Source organism: Acipenser ruthenus, chromosome 4 (assembly GCF_902713425.1).
Source record: "Acipenser ruthenus chromosome 4, fAciRut3.2 maternal haplotype, whole genome shotgun sequence".
Classification (NCBI taxonomy): Eukaryota; Metazoa; Chordata; class Actinopteri; order Acipenseriformes; family Acipenseridae; genus Acipenser; species Acipenser ruthenus.
This window is the reverse complement of record NC_081192.1, coordinates 91707219-91731617: the sequence shown is the minus strand read 5'-3', so window position 1 is coordinate 91731617 and position 24399 is coordinate 91707219. Positions and strand designations below refer to the sequence as shown.

General features: G+C 40.3%; 1 long non-coding RNA gene across 1 annotated transcript; it reads right to left on the bottom strand.

Moving 5' to 3' along the window:
• Positions 1 to 389: 389 nt before the first annotated feature.
• On the bottom strand, positions 390 to 14743 carry LOC131737068 (uncharacterized). The gene is made up of 4 exons (XR_009328635.1): positions 14592 to 14743; positions 11036 to 11264; positions 9595 to 9672; positions 390 to 605 (listed from the first exon to the last, which is right to left on the bottom strand). It is a non-coding gene; the product is annotated as an uncharacterized LOC131737068 (long non-coding RNA).
• Positions 14744 to 24399: the final 9656 nt, after the last annotated feature.

Genomic DNA, 24399 nt, shown 5'->3' with positions numbered 1-24399 from the left:
AAATAAAAAAAGGTTACTCAAAGTACTGAGGTTCTATGCTTTATTGAGCCAACCCATTGGATTGTAGTGCCTGGAGGTAAAATCCATGAATGTGTTTCTTTGTGTGCGGACACACTGATAATATGATTTGCTGAAGGTGATCGTCCCAAAGTAAATACTGCTGTAAAAGGTGGATGAATGACAAGCAGTTCCAGTTCAGTTATATATATATATATATATATATATATATAATATATAAGAACTATGTAGACAGCATTGTGGAAAATATCACTCTAGTCCTAAATTTCTATAATACCAGAGTGTCGTCTGCACTGTTCAGATGGCCAATGCATGTGGGTGTGAATGCACAGATGTTCAGGAACTTCACAATTTTTGTTATCTTTAAGCCAGCTGCTGATGGATAGAAACAGCTCTTGGGAACATATGTACTTTTACATTTTCCTGTCAGAGTTAAAAAAACATATTTTAGTTCAGTGTCTGGATCATGCATAGTTGCTTGCTTGGAGAGTGTGATGTTAGTGCCTATAGTTCTGGCCGCTGGTTCCGCATCTCAAGGAGACAAAGCCGCACACTTCCCACCATCTCCATTTCAGTACAGGAAATATCTGAAAGAAATAGGTTGTGCTTAATGTCAAGGATTTGAAAAATAATGTTTTGACATGAAGCCGGATGGGCTGTCGCAAGGTCTTCTGAAGCAGCTCTAATTTACAATTCAGCAGTATTGGAGGACCACCTGCTAGGTCTCAAAGGAATGTCCTGAAAAACATGTCAGTGACAGACCTGCCTGTTGCAAGACCATGGATAGGTGCCGTGAAAACCAGGACAGAGATACTGGTTGATTAGGGTAGATAATTGAAGGGGATTTTGATTGCAGTGGGTGATACAAGCTAGAAACTGTTCAAACTGAATGGTGTATGGGGATCGATGGTAAGCTGAATAGAACTCCAGATAGGATTTCCAACCTGTATTGTAAGAAGTCAGAGGAACTATTCAGTTAGTAGTTGATATGCTCTTGATTAGGAGTGGCATTCCCAGGATCAGTTCTTTGAATGGGAGAATCTAAAAACGAGATACATTACTCACAAAAATGTGTGTAGCAAAAATAATAAAAGTGTCATGAATACTGTTCCAGGTTTTTCTCCTCATGAGTTTCATGATGTGTCCAAAGTGATGCCCAGGAATTCTGAGAGAGGGATGTTGAGTTTTTGTAAAGGTTATTTTTGGTCCTGCAGAGGAATGGGGATAAATCTATTAGAAGGAACTTGCCCAGGAGGTCTAGCAAGCAAGGCACTTGAACAGATGCCTTTTGAAAGGGTATTGAATAGTTAGGAGCTACTTTTACAACCAAAAACTCAGGAGAACAGAAATAGAATTTTGATTTCCACAATACTCTAAATAATGGTCAATGGTGACATACTGCAAGCAACAATCATCTGTGGGAATAAGGCTGTTGCTTTGATGGAACAGAGCTTGGTTGAAGAGAATATCTGTGTGGAAAAGAAAGCTCAATGATAAATCTCTTCCCAGAATGTTTGGGACAAAGCAATACCTCAGAAAGGTGTTTTATTTTAAGGGACCAATGATAAAACAGATGGTGGACCAGTTATTTTCTTAAATCAGGGACATTGATGGACATGGATAGATGTTTAAGTAGTTATTTTGGAGAGGCTGAGGCAGCAGACCTTTTTAGTTTTGAGGGTGGACAATAGAAGAGTGGGCCTCACTGCAAGAACTGCAAATGTGGAGATTTATGCATGAGGAGTTTCTGCAAGTAAGTAATTGAAGTCATGGCAGATTTGATTCCCCAGTATAGAGGACAGAACGTCCTCTAGCATCTTGAGAGTGGGCAAGGAGACAAAGGCACATGGTGAAGGGGACGTGGTCTAGCATTGCTAAGAGTGTATATAAATGTGCATGTAAATGTGCTTTATTTTGCTCTTATCAGCCCCTATTTTACTGCATTTTATCCTGTACTTCAGAATACTGTAATCTGCCAAGTTTTTAACCTGTAGTACTTTGTATTTAATCACATCCTGATGTAACTATCACTATTTAATCATATCCTGATGTAACTATCACTATTACCTGCTGTATTATTGAATTGTGGTTTGTCAAACTTGTACTTTACTTGAACAAAAGTTATTGTATTTCTTGCTCTTATTGTATTACTTGTATTGTAACGCTTGAAATGTTTTTGCTTACGATTGTAAGTCGCCCTGGATAAGGGCGTCTGCTAAGAAATAAATAAATAAAAATATAGGAACACAGACATGGGGAGCATGGCTGCCAATGTGCAAGCCCGGCTGTAGTAATGGATGTCCCGGGCACTGATCAATTTGTTCAGAGATTCTGCTTGATGCTGCTGAAATGAACACTTTAATTTGGTGTCAGGTTTTTAGTAGTTGTGGAATAAGCTGATCTTTGTACTAAAGTGGTCTTTCCCTTTGCAGTAGACTTTTTGCAAGGATTTCTTCACTTGCGGTCAGCAAGCTGGATGTGTGCTTCTTGTGTGCTACATAAATGCTTTGTGTGCCCCAGGAAGTAGGAACCTTTCTGTTGTTTAAATTCTGTAATTGAAATACATTCTCTTTGTAGTCTAAATCCATGTCGGGTTTGGACATGGTGGATTAATAGCTTTGATATTGTTTTAATTCCTTGGAACAATAACAACAAAGAAGTTGTGACTCGATTGTATCAGCAACAAATAGGTGAGGCAAGTCCCCATGATCCCTACCCTGAATCTCAGCCTGTGCTTATAAATATGGTTGAAGGCAAAATACAAATGACAGTGTAAAAAAATGTGCACAATTTATCATGAACTAGAATTTAATAGGAAATTATAACTCTAGTTAATATGTCATTACATTTGAATGTCCACTGCTTTGGTATTCAAATCAGGTTTTGTAGCATATTTCATTCCCAGACTGGGTGACTTAGAGATAAAATAAAAATAAGTACTTTGCAGCAGACTGACCACCTGGGCAACTAAATCCTGAATGAAAAAAGTAATGTATAATGTGGATCAGAGTTTAGACTTATATCCAGACATCCACATTGGCAACATTAGCTGTTGTCAGTTGGTTCCCAACAGTATTGCACCTCATAATGCCATTAGAAATCTGCAGGAAAATCTTGTTTTGCAATTTGAGAAGCATGTGAGCTCTGACATATTGTACAATGAAAGGCTGTGTATTATTCCTACTTTATATTCAGTGTTGTGTTTCTGCTAGATGTCTTGCTGACATACAGTTTTTCTAGCAATTGTTGAAGTAAGTGAATGTTGGTAACATGCTGAAAACATTTTTTTTTTTTTTAATTATAAATCTGATGAAACTTACTGATTGCTTCCATTAGCAAGTTATTAAGTGGATCATAATCTGGAGTTTGAATGTCTTTCAACCCATCTGTCTGTATGTCAGCCATGATTTATTTATATATACAGTATGTGGAGGACCTCATATCCAGTTATAATCACAATGTATTAGTAGAATCTGGAGATTAATGTATGCAGACAACCAGCCTGTCTGTCCTTTAGGACTCACACTTAAGTTTGTACATATACCTACATTAACACTTATTCTTTTTTGATGAAACTTGGTTTAGACATTATTTAGAGTAGTATTAGAACATGGGGGTATAAAGGCATCTTTCTGTATATCTGTATGTATTTCAAACTTGAAATGTTTACTTGTTCATACGGTCATATCTTTTGTGTTAGAAATACATGTAGCTCTAATCTTGTATCAGTCTTGGCAAACCAGACCATCACTGAAAAACACTCTTCTCAAGAGTAGACACTTTCTTCTATTCTTCAGTATTTTGCAAAGCTCATTGGAAGTAGGCCTGTGTGTGCCTAATCAACATCCTAACTCTAGGGAATTTGAAACATCAATGTCTTTTTCACAAGGGAACCTTAAATATTGAAGTGATTTTTACTTAGCTAATTAAAACAGCTCAGTATCTAACATCCATATAAAGATTTTACTCATGAGGTATTGAAAGAATGTTTTTCAAATTCAGTTTTCATGAATAAAAACAGTTGGATAATCATCAAACAATTCATAGGCCGATGTCAGCTGCTTTAGCAAAAAGCTAAAACTTTTTCATTGATATAAAACTTTACTTTATTGATTGAAGAACTTTGACGAACATGATTTATAACTAATTTGCTGAAGCTTTTCTATTTGTCCCTCTCACCCTCCACCACTACCCTCATCGCCTCATACTGTCCCTATCCATCTTTCAAAAGTTGTTCCTGATAAAATTGCACTTTAATAAAAACTGCAGGAGTGCAGACTATATTTGTATGATATTATATTCAGAAAAAAGTCTTCATGATAATACACAGATAAAAAAAAAAACAGGTTGTGACTTTGATCCCCAGCAGATGTCTATCTGCCTCTGCAGTGAGATAAAAATCCTACTACAGTAAAAAAAAAAATGTCTGCGGGGGACAATTCTAGATACTGAGACCCTTATCTCTCCTGCTGAAGGGGATAAGACTTGAGTACATTTATTACAAAAAATGAATGAAATACAGAACTTATACCAGCTATGTATTCGCTCTGACTGTCACTATGGAAATTGTTATTTAAAAAACTATGAAACATTTTAAGTCATACCTGAAAAAGAAAAAAAAATCTCCACAGTTGTCCATTGCTATATCTTAAAAAAATGCTTAAGTTCTAAAGAAAAATCATTTTGATGAGAGTGCAAATGCAAATGTTTGAAATGTCCGTTTGCCCCGAGTTTGCACCTCATAAATGAAGAGCTCAAACAGACTTTGCCTCTGCATGTGATATAACAAACTTGGTTTAGCACATTGTTAGGGTGACCGTCTGCTGAAGGCAACAATGGAGTGGCCTTAATAACATACAGTACTGTGCAAAAGTTTTAGGCAGGTGTGAAAAAATGCTGTAAAGTAAGAATGCTTTCAAAAATAGACATGTTAATAGATTATATTTATCAATTAACGAAATGCAAAGTGAGTGAACAGAAGAAAAATCTAAATCAAATCCATATTTGGTGTGACCACCCTTTGCCTTCAAAACAGCATCAATTCTTCTAGGTACACTTGGACAAAGTCAGGGATTTTGTAGGCATATAGTCAGGTGTATGATTAAACAGTTATACCAAACAGGTGCTAATGATCATCAATTCAATATGTAGGTTGAAATACAATCATTAACTGAAACAGAAACAGCTGTGTAGGAGGAATAAAACTGGGTGAGGAACAGCCAAACTCAGCTAACAAGGTGAGGTTGCTGAAGACAGTTTACTGTCAAAAGTCATACACCATGGCAAGACTGAGCACAGCAACAAGACACAAGGTAGTTATTCTGCATCAGCAAGGTCTCTCCCAGGCAGAAATTTCAAGGCAGACAGGGGTTTCCAGATGTGCTGTCCAAGCTCTTTTGAAGAAGCACAAAGAAACGGGCAACGTTGAGGACCGTAGATGCAGTGGTCGGCCAAGGAAACTTACTGCAGCAGATGAAAGACACATCATGCTTACTTCCCTTCGCAATCGGAAGATGTCCAGCAGTGCCATCAGCTCAGAATTGGCAGAAAACAGTGGGACCCTGGTACACCCATCTACTGTCCGGAGAAGTCTTGTCAGAAGTGGCCTTCATGGAAGACTTGCGGCCAAAAAGCCATACCTCCGACGTGGAAACAAGGCCAAGCGACTCAACTATGCACGAAAACACAGGAACTGATCTCAACATCATCAAGTCTGTCTGGGATTACATGAAGAGAGAGAAGCAACTGAGGCTACCTAAATCCACAGAAGAACTGTGGTTAGTTCTCCAAGATGTTTGGGCCAACCTACCTGCCGAGTTCCTTCAAAAACTGTGTGCAAGTGTACCTAGAAGAATTGATGCTGTTTTGAAGGCAAAGGGTGGTCACACCAAATATTGATTTGATGTAGATTTTTTTTTGTTTTTTGTTAATTGATAAATATAAACTATTAACATGTCTATTTTTGAAAGCATTCTTACTTTACAGCATTTTTTCACACCTGCCTAAAACTTTTGCACAGTACTGTATATTATTAAGGCCACTCCATTGTTGCCTTCAGCAGACGGTGACCCTAACAATGTGCTAAACCAAGTTTGTTAAATCACATGCAGAGGCAAAGTCTGTTTGAGCTGCCTAAAACTTTTGCACAGTACTGTATAAACTTGAGCAATTTAGCAAACTGGATGCAGACATTTATGTTTATTTTAGACGTGCGCAAAAGAATCGTTGTCACCATAAACATAAGAAATGTATTGGCAAACGTTTCTCATTTAGACAACACAAGACTTCGAGGCAAATCATTTGTCATTGAATGTATTAAGCTTCTTTTTAGTATTTCTACACTATAAAGAAGGATCAGCATTTACAGAAGGAAAAACAAATGTACAATAAAGTAATAATTCCTGTGTAGTTAAAACAAACAAACATAATTTGTCTGAAATGAAAAGCCCTTCTTTCAATGTTACGTTGTACATTCCCTGTATCTGAGTGGGGAGGGAGCTTTATTGTGAATTTTGTACCACTGACAATTATCAATGTCTTTTGTGGTCATCTAAATGACTCCGAGTATGTATAATTAAATTCATTTTAAATATTTACTACAGAGAAACTGGATCATTAATAATAACATATGGGCTTTCCTGAGGTTTACAAGGTGAGCCAATTCTCATGTGAACTTAGTATAATGACACTCATTCTGTCTCTGCTTTGCTGCCAAGAATGTTCAGACTGTTTTGTTTTTACTAATTGACTTAAAAATGATTTATTGGCATTGCACAGTGGTACATGCTGGTACAAAGGAATTAAAAGCTTGGGTTTGGTATCAGCAATTAGGATTCAGCAATACCAGTTCTACAGACTATTAAAGTTAAAAAAAAGAAGACTGTTGGCTTAAAGGATGTGTACTATGCAATAGCAACAGCTATCCGATACTACAATTATACAGTTCCGTAAATTCTTCAATACACTCCAACACTGTACCAGTTACTCCTAGGAAGGATTTTTATTTAATAGAAAGGCTTGCTGTGCATGATGTTATATGACCTAAATATTTCACATGTACACAATCAACCAACTAGTAATAAAAGAAAGATATCTACACAAATAAATACATGTGTTTTATAATAACTGACAATACAAATAAGTGATGGCTTAATGTTATCTTCCGTATAATGTCCCCTGCTGCTCAATCAAATGTAAATATTCCTCAAATGATACAGATGCTTTACTTGTTTGAACATAAACTTCAACGTGAAAAAAAAATAGGTGTAGAAATAAATGCAATATTGTAAAGGGAAATCAAATAAATTACCTATCGTGATTTGAAGTACATAACGAAGGCCTTTTGTAACACACACTGCCAAAAAAAAAAAAAAAAAAACTACCAAGGTTCCTTGCTCTTCCTTGTGCATGTGTATGAAGAGGAAACAATATTCTACCAATATGTTGTCTTGACCGCAAGGAATCACAGTTTACAGTTTAAAATAACAAAGGTTGATTTTGATAACCATCACTGATAACAATTTGCATTATCAATGATGAAAATGTATTTATGCATTAAAATTTAAATTACTCTGCGTATGTTAAAGATCGGCGGTTGTCTGTTCTTGACTTTTCCTAAATACATGTATTAAATATACTGACGGCGTTTGAAAGTCAGAATCGCAAAAATAAAAGTTATGAGCACTTCTACCTAGAACCACCAAAAGTAGTCATTTTGACGGCTTGTTACAATACATGCTTTTATTGTCAATATAACCTACAATACACTATTTTTATATGTATATACGACAGTTTGTTATCTCTACCTCTGCTGAGTTTACAGCAGTATGTATTTGAATAGAATATTGCGCTTGACGTCTAGATATGTGTTATCCAAATATCTATTGCAATCCTATCAATTCCTTGGAGAACTGCTGTCTGGCTGTCTACGTGAGCATATATAGTCTGCTGTCTTATAATATTACTATTACAAGAATTTTCCGAGAAATCTTGATATTTTTGCGTTTTGATTTGAGAGCAACTACAGATGTATTTGCATTGGCATCAGCAACTTGGAATGACTTAATTGAAAACAGCATTGCCTGTTTCAAGCTAAACATAAAACATTACATGAACAAGCAGCTGTTTCTGACAAAAGCACGGTATCACTGGACAAACAAACCTGTCAAATTTGGGATCAAGTTTTGGCTGACAGCGGACCCTACCCCTACCCGTGCAAAGATGAAACTCGCCCAGTTGGTCAGAGACTGGATGACAATGTGGTACTTAGGCTGATGTAACTGTGTTTAGGATGTTACCAATGACATTTTCTTTATTTCACTGTAATTAGCAACAGGAAAAAACAAACAAAAAAAACAGCCTGGTTGGAACAGTAAACAAAGCGAGAAGAGAGTTTCCACCATCTGCGCAAAACTTAGTACTCCGTGAAAGCAATCATCGGTGTCCAGTTGCTGTATTTTACAATGTACTGGTCATGGCAGCCATCAATTCTTTCGTTTCGTACAATGAATGCACTGGGAAAAATATCATCTTATGATGCTAGCCACGGAGCTTTGGAAGAAACATTTCAATCAGAAAACTGCAAAGCGGCAGAGAAACGCAGCTCATCCTGGATACAGTGCGCACCAAGTGACACACTAAACTAAATGCAATAAAAATAAAACTTCTGATATCTGCGCCGTGTGAAAGAGCAGTATGTGGTAAATGAACATAAGTTACAGCGTTACATCTGTGTGCATTGTGCTAATATGGAGACATATTTTACAATTGTGTATGTTGGCCTACATATAACCAGTTTACAGCTGGTTACAGAATATTTTATTTTGAAATGTTTATTTTATTATAGTTTTTTTCATTTTTTGAAGTCGTGCTATGCAGTAGGCTAATGTGAAAAAAAGACTAATGTTATTTTTGTAAATAATGACATAGTTTTCACAATTTTGTATCTACATATAGCAGTTTACACCTGTTTACACAATATCTTCTTCTGAAATGTTTATTTCATTATATATTTTTTTTACGTCATGAATTAGATGCGCTAATTTCGAAAATAAAGCCTTTTATGTTGTTTTTGTAAATAATGATTTCTTTTTTTCTATTTCGTGTGTACATATACATGCCTTTTATGTTTATTTGTTCATTTAAATATGATGTTTCTGCTATACAAATGTTATATATGATGTTCATAAATACAGCTTTTGAGTTGTATCTGATAGTTTGTGTTTCATTTTCATATCGAAGCTGTTTAAAATGTACCCGTCAAAATGACTACTGCTAGCGGTTCTAGGTAGTAGCATAAATCCGGTGGTTCTAGTGTTATTAACCCAAAAGAATGAAAGCAGCCTTAGCTGAGCAAAACTGCTTCTCTGGGTTTTGGGGAATATATATATATTATATATATATATATATATATATATTTTTTTTTTTAATTGGTAAAACAAACACGTTTATGTGATAACAGCTGGTGTTTCTTTCTGTTGGAAAACAAGAGAATCTCAAGAGCCTTATAAAAACTGGTTAATAAAAAAGAGAATATCAGGGTTTATTTTCAGATAGAATGTAAACAAACAAACCTACCGTGAGCTGCACATACAGCTGAATGGACCTGGAGGTTTTCCAATATAATGTTCCTCTCTGACCCCTCCAAGGACTGATCTGTAAAGAGGAAAACATTTATGTAGTTTTAACGCCTACTTGGAGAAAACTGTATCTGTTACAGATTTCCGTACTCAATTATATGACAATCACTTGGGATGGGAAACCAAAGAAATGCACTCAGCCCCTTAGGAGGCACTGGATTGTATCTCTGACAAGCAGAGAAGCAGAAGCTACACATATAATGTATATTTAATACATTCATTACATACATGCTATGGAATTCAATTAAATAACGAAGCGATTAAATATTTAATGTAAAAGTTTTAACTTATTTCCCTTTCACACCTAGTGTGTGAGATAATGTGAGTCAGAGTTCTGTTTGTTTGGAAAGATGTGCTATTCTATGTTCTATTGCAATCAAACTGCCCCAAGCAGCATTGCAGCAAGTGTATGCAAGGAACAACAACAACACGCTGTAAATAGAACACAAACACACACGCCAACATGTTCATCATATATATATATATATATATATATATATATATATATATATATATATATATATATATATAAACAAGCAATGTGATTGGTCGAGCAAGGTTCCAGCTGTCTGTATATTGGATGGATATGGACAGTTGGAGCCTTCACACATATGAGAAATCACTGTGCTGCTTCACAGAACTTACAGTACCAGTAGACATCTTGTCAGTTACAGTAACTATAAAACTGAGTGACCAACTACCTGTAAATATGGATGTATCTGAAGATACTGAACCACCAAAAAAATCCAGAAGCTAGTAAGTAGACAAGCCGATTTGGATAAAGAGCAAAATGCAAAAAAATACACCAAAAAAATGGGTGTGTTTCAGGACTGGCTAAAATAAAAACCAATTGAAATAGATGTCTAAACTGTGGAAAATGCACATCTTAAGAAAAAAAGAAAATAAAGGGATTTCTATGGAAATGTAAGACATGCCCAAGGAGAAGAATATGCAATTTCAAGCTACATTATTCTCTGAGCTGGAATAAACTGCTATCTAAATGAAAACATACTTGGTGAACCTGTCAATATACACACTCACCCTGACTAAAAACTACAGAAAAACACAAAAAGACACTTCTGCACATCACAGACCTTGAAAAAGTTAAGAAATCTGAGATTTAATTTTTTTTTTTTTTTACTTCTGTCCCTCCGTTCTGCTGAAACAACAGCGTCTTACACTGAGAGAAAACCATGATTTCAGTGCCGTCTCAACACCGCCTCCTAGTGGAACTGACTTCGGACAAGGCCTCAGTACAGCTCAGTGCATATGTTTGTATGAGAAAGCACGGATATCCATGGAGTCAATTCGAAAGAGATGAAAAGACAAAACTTTATAACGTTTGATATTTATACCTTTGTAAACAATTGTTCACTCACCTTCAACCCAACTGGTTTCTGTCCAATAGTTGAGGTAGTCTCTCTCTCATCACACACAGCAAGCCTACCACATTCTTCTTCTGTGGGAAAGGCGGGGTGGTGCTCTCTGACCTTATGGTCCGCCATGTACTAAGTTGAGCAGGGCGCGTCCATCTTGTCTTTAATTCACCTTCCCCCATCTGTGACCGAGTTGTGGTAGACTATGCAAAACTGCACGTAGCTGGTTTTGCTGATGGGAAATGAAAAGAACTCGAAACTTACACAATACTGTATAGAAACTTAATATAAAAGCATATTAAAGCAACTGAATTAGTAAGCACATTAAAACGACTGTAAACAACACACACACACAATTTAAAAATAATGATTAAAAACAACTTAACTATAAAAGACACACTAATGCAAAACTTATAATTAATAACATAAATAATACCTCATGCAGAAAGCCATTACTACAATTGTTTGCCCTAGAAATGATTTCAGTTTTTTTTTTCCAAATCCACTATTTGACCTAGATTATAAATGCAATATGGCCCATCAGGGTGTCCGTATATGTCCAATATACAGACTTCTTTGGGGTTGGAGGCACTCCGCTTCACCTGGTGACGCACACCGCCCCTGAGGCATCCCTATATTCGATGTATATTTGACAGCGTGACCCTACATCTTAAACTTTCAGCGTTTTTAAAAAAAGATCTGGGTCACTCTTAAAAGAGACTTTGGTGGTTAAATGGATGTTTACCGCTGCCCCCAGTATACAGTGGCGTGAAAAAGTATTTGCCCCTTGTCTGATTTTCTGCATTTTTGACACTGAATGTTATCAGATCTTCAACCAAAACCTAGTATTAGATAAAAGGGACCCTGAGTGAACAAATAACACACAATTTTGATACATATTTCATTTATTTATTAACCCTTTGTGGTCCTATGTCGGACCTGGTCCGACATTGCAATTATTCCTATCCGGTCCAATGTCGGACCCTGCCCGACATCATCAAAAAAACGCAAAAAACGGGTTTCTAGTCATTTTTTCGCCGGAAAAAGCCAAGTGGGAGCGACAGGAGCCGAGACAAGCCGAAAAAAATAAAAAAAAAATAAAGGGCGTATCTCATGAATAGTCATACTTGCCCCTGGCATCAGATAGGGGCGGCCATAAGGAAACAAGCTGCCTGTTACTGAATCAGCACACAGAGAATAACACAGACATTTGCAGAGCTTTTTTGAGATGTTATAGTAATAAAATAATGACTTGGATCGCATTATTGAGAAGTTTGGTGATAAAACGAGTGATCAGGAGATGATTGATCGTATGTACGACTATTATTATTATTATTATTTATTTCTTAGCATATGTGAAAGTGATAGCGAACGAAAGGGTGGGGCGGGGCTGGAGATGCCTAGTGAGTGCTTTGTTGATATGCAGGGCCTTTTAAACCCATTTGACTGTGGAAAAAAATACTTTTAAACAGCGCGTCTAAAATTAACTGCGCGTGTGAAAATAAATTGGACATGACGCGCCTGACACGCACTTAATAAATGGACTGCAAAGTGTTAAAGAAAGTTATGCAACACCCAATGCCCCTGTGTGAAAAAGTAATTGCCCCCTTAGACTCAATAACTGGTTACGACACCTTTAGCAGCAATAACTGCAACCAAACGCTTCCTGTAGTTATTGATTAGTCTCTCACAGCGCCATGGAGGAATTGTGGCCCACTCCTCCATGCAGAACTGCTTCAACTCAGTGACATTTGTGGGTTTTCGAGCATGAACTGCTCGTTTCAGGTCCTGCCACAACATCTCAATGGGGTTTAGGTCTGGACTATGACAAGGCCATTCCAAAACTTTAAATGTCTTGTTCTTCAACAATTCTGATGTAGACTTGCTTGTGTGTTTTGGATCATTGTCTTACTGCATGACCCAGCTGCGCTTCAGCTTCAGCTCACGGACGGTTGGCCTGACATTCTCCTGTAGAATTCTCTGATACAGAGCAGAATTCATGGTTCCTTCAATGATGGCAAGGCATCCAGGTCCTGATGCAGCAAAGCATCCCCAAACCATGACACTACCACCACCATGCTTGACTGTTGGTATGAGGTTCTTACTGTGGAATGCAGTGTTTGGTTTTCGCCAGACATAACGGGGCCCATGTCGGCCACTTTTGACTCATCTGTCCATAGAACATTGTTCTAGAACTCTTGATGATCGTCCAGGTGCTTTTTGGCAAACTTGAGATGAGCATTCATGTTCTTCTTAGTGAGCAATGGTTTCCGCCTTGCTACTCTGCCATGAATCCCATTTTTGCCCATTGTCTTTCTGATGGTGGAGTCATGAACACTGACCTTAGCCGAGGCGAGAGAGGCCTGCAGATTCCTGGATGTTGTTTTAGGGTTCTTTGTGACTTCCTGGATGATTTTACGTCTTGCTCTTGGAGAGATTTTGGCAGGAAGGCCAGTAATTGGAAGATTCACTACTGTCCCAAACTTTCTCCATTTGAACAATATGGCTCTGACTGTGGTTCGGTGGAGCCCCAGAGCCTTTGAAATGGCTTTGTAACCCTTTCCAGACTGATAGGCATCAACAACTTTTTTCCGGAGGTCTTCAGGAATTTCTTTTGTTCATGGCATGATGTGCCTCTAGAACCTGTGTGCTGACAACTTCACCCTGATGGTAAGGGCCAAAGTTAGTCAGATTTATATTGGGCAAGGCTGGCCCAAATCAGGCCTAATTGTTAACCAAAGTACTCAAACAGCTGACCCTAATTATCCCTTTAATTGGGTTGAGTTAACTTGGGGGAGGGGGGCAATAACCTTTTCACACCTGAAGATTGCATGTTTGATTACCTTGCACACTAAACAAATGAAAGAAGCACCAAACTTTGGTGTCATTTTTTCTCTCAGACTCCATCTGTATATTACTACAACCCACAAAAAAATCTGACCAAATACAATGTGAAAAATGTGCAAAAATGCAGAAAATCAGACAGAGAGCAAATACTTTTTCACGGCACTGTATGTCTATACTCCTCTGGTCGGTTGCATCTCCTGCCCTGCCTGCTGCCACCGGTCCTGCCTGCTGCCACAGCTGCTGCCCCTGTTTATAAATGCATCTCGACAATTCCTGCCATACCTTTCTCTCCATGTCTTATGTGCCCTGCATTGTTAGTTCTCCACGTTGTCCAGCCGTAAACTGCAAAGTCAGTTTGATATGTAACCGGGTATTCCATAATGCAAAACAAAAGGCGTCTTTCTCGCCACTGTGAAGCGGTAGCGCTAATCTTGTATGGATACCTCCTACTCTGGATAATAAAGGATGATTAAAAAAAGACATATTTGTGCTGTTGACTTTACAATGTAATGAATAAACCAAGAATTAATGAATAACCCAAGTATAACCGCCAACAGAACAGAACTACCGGGCGTACATACATACCTAGAACTATACCGCATATATTAAAATGCGTATAAAATTACTGCAGCGTCGCACGACACAAAACTGTTCTGTGTTAAATGTAGTCAAAACAGCGTGTTTATTTTAACATACCAAACATAGTGCTTACCTTTAATTCCGATTTCCTCACTTGTATTTCCCATCATTTCTTTGTAAATCAGACGTTTCCCCATCTTGCCTGTGATATTTGGAGCGTAAAAACTTTCGTTTACGAAAAAAAAAAAGTGTTTTGATGTTATTATTTGTTTTGCTTCAGGATATTGTCTTTGACACAGTTTTTGCAGACTGCTTGTTACACGTGATGGAAACCTGTTACAACATGAGCACTGACACGAGACTTGGGGGTGGTGTTGGAAGGGGACTTATGATTGCAAATGCTGGGCTATAAAACAGTGGTTTTAGCAGCTCAGAGACGACTTTTGACATGCAGCGGGAGCTTACGACACTCTGTGGAGCAAAAGAGAATAGTGCCCGACATTAGTTTGTTTGTCTGTTTTATACAAGGGTTTTCTGTTTACCCTTTTATTTTGTGCTTGAGTTCGACTCTGTTGGCTATTCAACGGTAATTTCCGTCTCCAGTCTTGCAATAGCTGGTTTGGTACTCTATTATTCAGTATTTTTGTTGCTGTTGTTTTTCAATATAATCACTCCTAAGACTTGCTGTGCAGACATGCGTTGTATTAATTTTAACTAGAAAATAAGTATTTTTTTTTTATCTAGAAAAGAAATATTTTTACAGCTGTTGATAGATAAATCACGTCTGAAAATGTCTTCTGTAGCTATTCAAAACAAGCGTGAAGCTCAAGTTCAGCAGCACTAAGCCAACCCCACTATTTTTACTATGATAGTCAAAATGACAGCAGCGGTAGTTCTAGGTATAATGTATTATTTCTGCAACCCTGGGTCTACTGATGGTTTCAGATGTTTAATATATATATATTTAGGAAAAGTAAAAAAAAAAAAAAAACACAGGTGCCTAGCTGCCAAATCAGTGGAGAAAAATCAATTTTAAAAACCGTGGTGCGCCAAAAAGACTGCTCCTGTTCTAGTGTTAAATCCATTTCGATAAAGACATTCCTAAAAGAGCTTGAAGAGCCAAATAAACGCAGCCGTTCTAACGGGTTTCTGCAGCAAACCTGACTCCTGCCTGCTTCTTCCATTCTTCCACCTTCCTGCTGAATCTGCTGAATAGTCGGCTGCTACAATATATAGCGGCACTATAATAATTATATTAACTGTATTTACATGTTTTGGTTTTAAAATTGTGAAAGTAGTCCTAAAAATTGCTGAACACTGTAAATTCCCTTCTACATTTACATTATGTACGTAAACAACCACATATCTTGATTAATAAAATGAACCCCCCAAATTATTCTCAATTTGAGTACTACTGTCATAAAATGATAAACTTACCACACTGCAGATTCAACTTTAGCTATTCTGTTGAACCAGTCAATCGCTGCTTTTCCTGTGACAGTGCTTTCATTGTCCTCTGCTTCCTTCAGAAACGTTGCATTGATGTATCTGCAGGGAGCTATCAATTAATTTTCTTCAAATAAAATACCTAAATAACCTGTGCCATAATGTACGCAACTTTCAGAAAAGAAAAATGTAAGACCTACAGTACAAAATGATGGCAATACATATCAGGTGAGATTTACTGGAAGCATTTGAGTAGCTCTAATATTTTTCAAACATGACTTAAATATATATATTTTTAAGTTAAGGTAGCTTGTGTTGGAGCAGCAGGACAAGCTCGCCATCCCGCCCGCTGCTTTCCTGCATTATTGCTCACGAAAACACAACGCACCCAGGGGAGAGATACCATGGTAAATAGGTAACCTATTTACCATGGTATCCCTCCCCTGCGGCGGCTGCTCTTGATCTCCGGCTGCTCATGATCTCCGTGAACGCACCCGCTGTCTCCAAACCTTGCAGAGCAGCACATTGAAGCGCTTGAAAACACAGCACAACATTCCCTAATAACACTTGCAATGCATTATGACTTCAAAGGTATGACTTTAAGTCTATGACATTATTATTTATTGATTTTATTTTGTTTTATTTCTTTGATCACCAACTGCCACGACAACACACTCGTTTTTTTTTATGCAGTACTCCTGACGAACTTCAACCATTGCCCGCATCGTACCGGCTCTTAAGGTAGCTTGTGTTGGAGCAGCAGGACAAGCTCGCCATCCCGCCCGCTGCTTTCCTGCATTATTGCTCACGAAAACACAACGCACCCAGGGGAGAGATACCATGGTAAATTATTATAAGGTAACCTATTTACCATGGTATCCCTCCCCTGCGGCGGCTGCTCTTGATCTCCGGCTGCTCATGATCTCCGTGAACGCACCCGCTGTCTCCAAACCTTGCAGAGCAGCACATTGAAGCGCTTGAAAACACAGCACAACATTCCCTAATAACACTTGCAATGCGTTATGACTTCAAAGGTATGATTTTAAGTCTATGACATTATTATTTATTGATTTTATTTTGTTTTATTTCTTTGATCACCAACTGCCACGACAACACACTCGTTTTTTTATGCAGTACTCCTGACGAACTTCACCCATTGCCCGCATCGTACCGGCTCTTAAGGTAGCTTGTGTTGGAGCAGCAGGACAAGCTCGCCATCCCGCCCGCTGCTTTCCTGCAATATTGCTCACGAAAACACAACGCACCCAGGGGAGAGATACCATGGTAAATAGGTAACCTATTTACCATGGTATCCCTCCCCTGCGGCGGCTGCTCTTGATCTCCGGCTGCTCATGATCTCCGTGAACGCACCCGCTGTCTCCAAACCTTGCAGAGCAGCACATTGAAGCGCTTGAAAACACAGCACAACATTCCCTAATAACACTTGCAATGCATTATGACTTCAAAGGTATGACTTTAAGTGTATGACATTATTATTTATTGATTTTATTTTGTTTTATTTCTTTGATCACCAACTGCCACGACAACACACTCGTTTTTTTTATGCAGTACTCCTGACGAACTTCACCCATTGCCCGCATCGTACCGGCTCTTAAGGTAGCTTGTGTTGGAGCAGCAGGACAAGCTCGCCATCCCGCCCTCTGCTTTCCTGCATTATTGCTCACGAAAACACAACGCACCCAGGGGAGAGATACCATGGTAAATAGGTAACCTATTTACCATGGTATCCCTCCCCTGCGGCGGCTGCTCTTGATCTCCGGCTGCTCATGATCTCCGTGAACGCACCCGCTGTCTCCAAACCTTGCAGAGCAGCACATTGAAGCGCTTGAAAACACAGCACAACATTCCCTAATAACACTTGCAATGCATTATTACTTCAAAGGTATGACTTTAAGTCTATGACATTATTATTTATTGATTTTATTTTGTTTTATTTCTTTGATCACCAACTGCCACGACAACACACTCGTTTTTTTTATGCAGTACTCCTGACGAACTTCACCCATTGCCCGCATCGTACCGGCTCTTAAGGTAGCTTGTGTTGGAGCAGCAGGACAAGCTCGCCATCCCGCCCGCTGCTTTCCTGCATTATTGCTCACCAAAACACAACGCACCCAGGGGAGAGATACCATGGTAAATAGGTAACCTATTTACCATGGTATCCCTCCCCTGCGGCGGCTGCTCTTGATCTCCGGCTGCTCATGATCTCCGTGAACGCACCCGCTGTCTCCAAACCTTGCAGAGCAGCACATTGAAGCGCTTGAAAACACAGCACAACATTCCCTAATAACACTTGCAATGCATTATGACTTCAAAGGTATGACTTTAAGTCTATGACATTATTATTTATTGATTTTATTTTGTTTTATTTCTTTGATCACCAACTGCCACGACAACACACTCGTTTTTTTTATGCAGTACTCCTGACGAACTTCACCCATTGCCCGCATCGTACCGGCTCTTAAGGTAGCTTGTGTTGGAGCAGCAGGACAAGCTCGCCATCCCGCCCTCTGCTTTCCTGCATTATTGCTCACGAAAACACAACGCACCCAGGGGAGAGATACCATGGTAAATAGGTAACCTATTTACCATGGTATCCCTCCCCTGCGGCGGCTGCTCTTGATCTCCGGCTGCTCATGATCTCCGTGAACGCACCCGCTGTCTCCAAACCTTGCAGAGCAGCACATTGAAGCGCTTGAAAACACAGCACAACATTCCCTAATAACACTTGCAATGCATTATTACTTCAAAGGTATGACTTTAAGTCTATGACATTATTATTTATTGATTTTATTTTGTTTTATTTCTTTGATCACCAACTGCCACGACAACACACTCGTTTTTTTTATGCAGTACTCCTGACGAACTTCACCCATTGCCCGCATCGTACCGGCTCTTAAGGTAGCTTGTGTTGGAGCAGCAGGACAAGCTCGCCATCCCGCCCGCTGCTTTCCTGCATTATTGCTCACGAAAACACAACGCACCCAGGGGAGAGATACCATGGTAAATAGGTAACCTATTTACCATGGTATCCCTCCCCTGCGGCGGCTGCTCTTGATCTCCGGCTGCTCATGATCTCCGTGAACGCACCCGCTGTCTCCAAACCTTGCAGAGCAGCACATTGAAGCGCTTGAAAACACAGCACAACATTCCCTAATAACACTTGCAATGCATTATGACTTCAAAGGTATGACTTTAAGTCTATGACATTATTATTTATTGATTTTATTTTGTTTTATTTCTTTGATCACCAACTGCCACGACAACACACTCGTTTTTTTTTTATGCAGTACTCCTGACGAACTTCACCCATTGCCCGCATCGTACCGGCTCTTAAGGTAGCTTGTGTTGGAGCAGCAGGACAAGCTCGCCATCCCGCCCGCTGCTTTCCTGCATTATTGCTCACGAAAACACAACGCACCCAGGGGAGAGATACCATGGTAAATAGGTAACCTATTTACCATGGTATCCCTCCCCTGCGGCGGCTGCTCTTGATCTCCGGCTGCTCATGATCTCCGTGAACGCACCCGCTGTCTCCAAACCTTGCAGAGCAGCACATTGAAGCGCTTGAAAACACAGCACAACATTCCCTAATAACACTTGCAATGCATTATGACTTCAAAGGTATGACTTTAAGTCTATGACATTATTATTTATTGATTTTATTTTGTTTTATTTCTTTGATCACCAACTGCCACGACAACACACTCGTTTTTTTATGCAGTACTCCTGACGAACTTCACCCATTGCCCGCATCGTACCGGCTCTTAAGGTAGCTTGTGTTGGAGCAGCAGGACAAGCTCGCCATCCCGCCCTCTGCTTTCCTGCATTATTGCTCACGAAAACACAACGCACCCAGGGGAGAGATACCATGGTAAATAGGTAACCTATTTACCATGGTATCCCTCCCCTGCGGCGGCTGCTCTTGATCTCCGGCTGCTCATGATCTCCGTGAACGCACCCGCTGTCTCCAAACCTTGCAGAGCAGCACATTGAAGCGCTTGAAAACACAGCACAACATTCCCTAATAACACTTGCAATGCATTATGACTTCAAAGGTATGACTTTAAGTGTATGACATTATTATTTATTGATTTTATTTTGTTTTATTTCTTTGATCACCAACTGCCACGACAACACACTCGTTTTTTTTATGCAGTACTCCTGACGAACTTCACCCATTGCCCGCATCGTACCGGCTCTTAAGGTAGCTTGTGTTGGAGCAGCAGGACAAGCTCGCCATCCCGCCCGCTGCTTTCCTGCATTATTGCTCACGAAAACACAACGCACCCAGGGGAGAGATACCATGGTAAATAGGTAACCTTTTTACCATGGTATCCCTCCCCTGCGGCGGCTGCTCTTGATCTCCGGCTGCTCATGATCTCCGTGAACGCACCCGCTGTCTCCAAACCTTGCAGAGCAGCACATTGAAGCGCTTGAAAACACAGCACAACATTCCCTAATAACACTTGCAATGCATTATGACTTCAAAGGTATGACTTTAAGTCTATGACATTATTATTTATTGATTTTATTTTGTTATATTTCTTTGATCACCAACTGCCACGACAACACACTCGTTTTTTTTATGCAGTACTCCTGACGAACTTCACCCATTGCCCGCATCGTACCGGCTCTTAAGGTAGCTTGTGTTGGAGCAGCAGGACAAGCTCGCCATCCCGCCCGCTGCTTTCCTGCATTATTGCTCACGAAAACACAACGCACCCAGGGGAGAGATACCATGGTAAATAGGTAACCTATTAGGTAACCTATTTACCATGGTATCCCTCCCCTGCGGCGGCTGCTCTTGATCTCCGGCTGCTCATGATCTCCGTGAACGCACCCGCTGTCTCCAAACCTTGCAGAGCAGCACATTGAAGCGCTTGAAAACACAGCACAACATTCCCTAATAACACTTGCAATGCATTATGACTTCAAAGGTATGACTTTAAGTCTATGACATTATTATTTATTGATTTTATTTTGTTTTATTTCTTTGATCACCAACTGCCACGACAACACACTCGTTTTTTTATGCAGTACTCCTGACGAACTTCACCCATTGCCCGCATCGTACCGGCTCTTAAGGTAGCTTGTGTTGGAGCAGCAGGACAAGCTCGCCATCCCGCCCGCTGCTTTCCTGCATTATTGCTCACGAAAACACAACGCACCCAGGGGAGAGATACCATGGTAAATAGGTAACCTATTTACCATGGTATCCCTCCCCTGCGGCGGCTGCTCTTGATCTCCGGCTGCTCATGATCTCCGTGAACGCACCCGCTGTCTCCAAACCTTGCAGAGCAGCACATTGAAGCGCTTGAAAACACAGCACAACATTCCCTAATAACACTTGCAATGCATTATGACTTCAAAGGTATGACTTTAAGTCTATGACATTATTATTTATTGATTTTATTTTGTTTTATTTCTTTGATCACCAACTGCCATTACAACACACTCGTTTTTTTTTATGCAGTACTCCTGACGAACTTCACCCATTGCCCGCATCGTACCGGCTCTTAAGGTAGCTTGTGTTGGAGCAGCAGGACAAGCTCGCCATCCCGCCCGCTGCTTTCCTGCATTATTGCTCACGAAAACACAACGCACCCAGGGGAGAGATACCATGGTAAATAGGTAACCTATTAGGTAACCTATTTACCATGGTATCCCTCCCCTGCGGCGGCTGCTCTTGATCTCCGGCTGCTCATGATCTCCGTGAACGCACCCGCTGTCTCCAAACCTTGCAGAGCAGCACATTGAAGCGCTTGAAAACACAGCACAACATTCCCTAATAACACTTGCAATGCATTATGACTTCAAAGGTATGACTTTAAGTCTATGACATTATTATTTATTGATTTTATTTTGTTTTATTTCTTTGATCACCAACTGCCACGACAACACACTCGTTTTTTTTATGCAGTACTCCTGACGAACTTCACCCATTGCCCGCATCGTACCGGCTCTTAAGGTAGCTTGTGTTGGAGCAGCAGGACAAGCTCGCCATCCCGCCCGCTGCTTTCCTGCATTATTGCTCACGAAAACACAACGCACCCAGGGGAGAGATACCATGGTAAATAGGTAACCTATTTACCATGGTATCCCTCCCCTGCGGCGGCTGCTCTTGATCTCCGGCTGCTCATGATCTCCGTGAACGCACCCGCTGTCTCCAAACCTTGCAGAGCAGCACATTGAAGCGCTTGAAAACACAGCACAACATTCCCTAATAACACTTGCAATGCATTATGACTTCAAAGGTATGACTTTAAGTCTATGACATTATTATTTATTGATTTTATTTTGTTTTATTTCTTTGATCACCAACTGCCACGACAACACACTCGTTTTTTTATGCAGTACTCCTGACGAACTTCACCCATTGCCCGCATCGTACCGGCTCTTAAGGTAGCTTGTGTTGGAGCAGCAGGACAAGCTCGCCATCCCGCCCGCTGCTTTCCTGCATTATTGCTCACGAAAACACAACGCACCCAGGGGAGAGATACCATGGTAAATAGGTAACCTATTTACCATGGTATCCCTCCCCTGCGGCGGCTGCTCTTGATCTCCGGCTGCTCATGATCTCCGTGAACGCACCCGCTTTCTCCAAACCTTGCAGAGCAGCACATTGAAGCGCTTGAAAACACAGCACAACATTCCCTAATAACACTTGCAATGCATTATGACTTCAAAGGTATGACTTTAAGTCTATGACATTATTATTTATTGATTTTATTTTGTTTTATTTCTTTGATCACCAACTGCCACGACAACACACTCGTTTTTTTTATGCAGTACTCCTGACGAACTTCACCCATTGCCCGCATCGTACCGGCTCTTAAGGTAGCTTGTGTTGGAGCAGCAGGACAAGCTCGCCATCCCGCCCGCTGCTTTCCTGCATTATTGCTCACGAAAACACAACGCACCCAGGGGAGAGATACCATGGTAAATAGGTAACCTATTTACCATGGTATCCCTCCCCTGCGGCGGCTGCTCTTGATCTCCGGCTGCTCATGATCTCCGTGAACGCACCCGCTGTCTCCAAACCTTGCAGAGCAGCACATTGAAGCGCTTGAAAACACAGCACAACATTCCCTAATAACACTTGCAATGCATTATGACTTCAAAGGTATGACTTTAAGTCTATGACATTATTATTTATTGATTTTATTTTGTTTTATTTCTTTGATCACCAACTGCCACGACAACACACTCGTTTTTTTATGCAGTACTCCTGACGAACTTCACCCATTGCCCGCATCGTACCGGCTCTTAAGGTAGCTTGTGTTGGAGCAGCAGGACAAGCTCGCCATCCCGCCCGCTGCTTTCCTGCATTATTGCTCACGAAAACACAACGCACCCAGGGGAGAGATACCATGGTAAATAGGTAACCTATTTACCATGGTATCCCTCCCCTGCGGCGGCTGCTCTTGATCTCCGGCTGCTCATGATCTCCGTGAACGCACCCGCTTTCTCCAAACCTTGCAGAGCAGCACATTGAAGCGCTTGAAAACACAGCACAACATTCCCTAATAACACTTGCAATGCATTATGACTTCAAAGGTATGACTTTAAGTCTATGACATTATTATTTATTGATTTTATTTTGTTTTATTTCTTTGATCACCAACTGCCACGACAACACACTCGTTTTTTTTATGCAGTACTCCTGACGAACTTCACCCATTGCCCGCATCGTACCGGCTCTTAAGGTAGCTTGTGTTGGAGCAGCAGGACAAGCTCGCCATCCCGCCCGCTGCTTTCCTGCATTATTGCTCACGAAAACACAACGCACCCAGGGGAGAGATACCATGGTAAATAGGTAACCTATTTACCATGGTATCCCTCCCCTGCGGCGGCTGCTCTTGATCTCCGGCTGCTCATGATCTCCGTGAACGCACCCGCTGTCTCCAAACCTTGCAGAGCAGCACATTGAAGCGCTTGAAAACACAGCACAACATTCCCTAATAACACTTGCAATGCATTATGACTTCAAAGGTATGACTTTAAGTCTATGACATTATTATTTATTGATTTTATTTTGTTTTATTTCTTTGATCACCAACTGCCACGACAACACACTCGTTTTTTTTTATGCAGTACTCCTGACGAACTTCACCCATTGCCCGCATCGTACCGGCTCTTAAGGTAGCTTGTGTTGGAGCAGCAGGACAAGCTCGCCATCCCGCCCGCTGCTTTCCTGCATTATTGCTCACGAAAACACAACGCACCCAGGGGAGAGATACCATGGTAAATAGGTAACCTATTAGGTAACCTATTTACCATGGTATCCCTCCCCTGCGGCGGCTGCTCTTGATCTCCGGCTGCTCATGATCTCCGTGAACGCACCCGCTGTCTCCAAACCTTGCAGAGCAGCACATTGAAGCGCTTGAAAACACAGCACAACATTCCCTAATAACACTTGCAATGCATTATGACTTCAAAGGTATGACTTTAAGTCTATGACATTATTATTT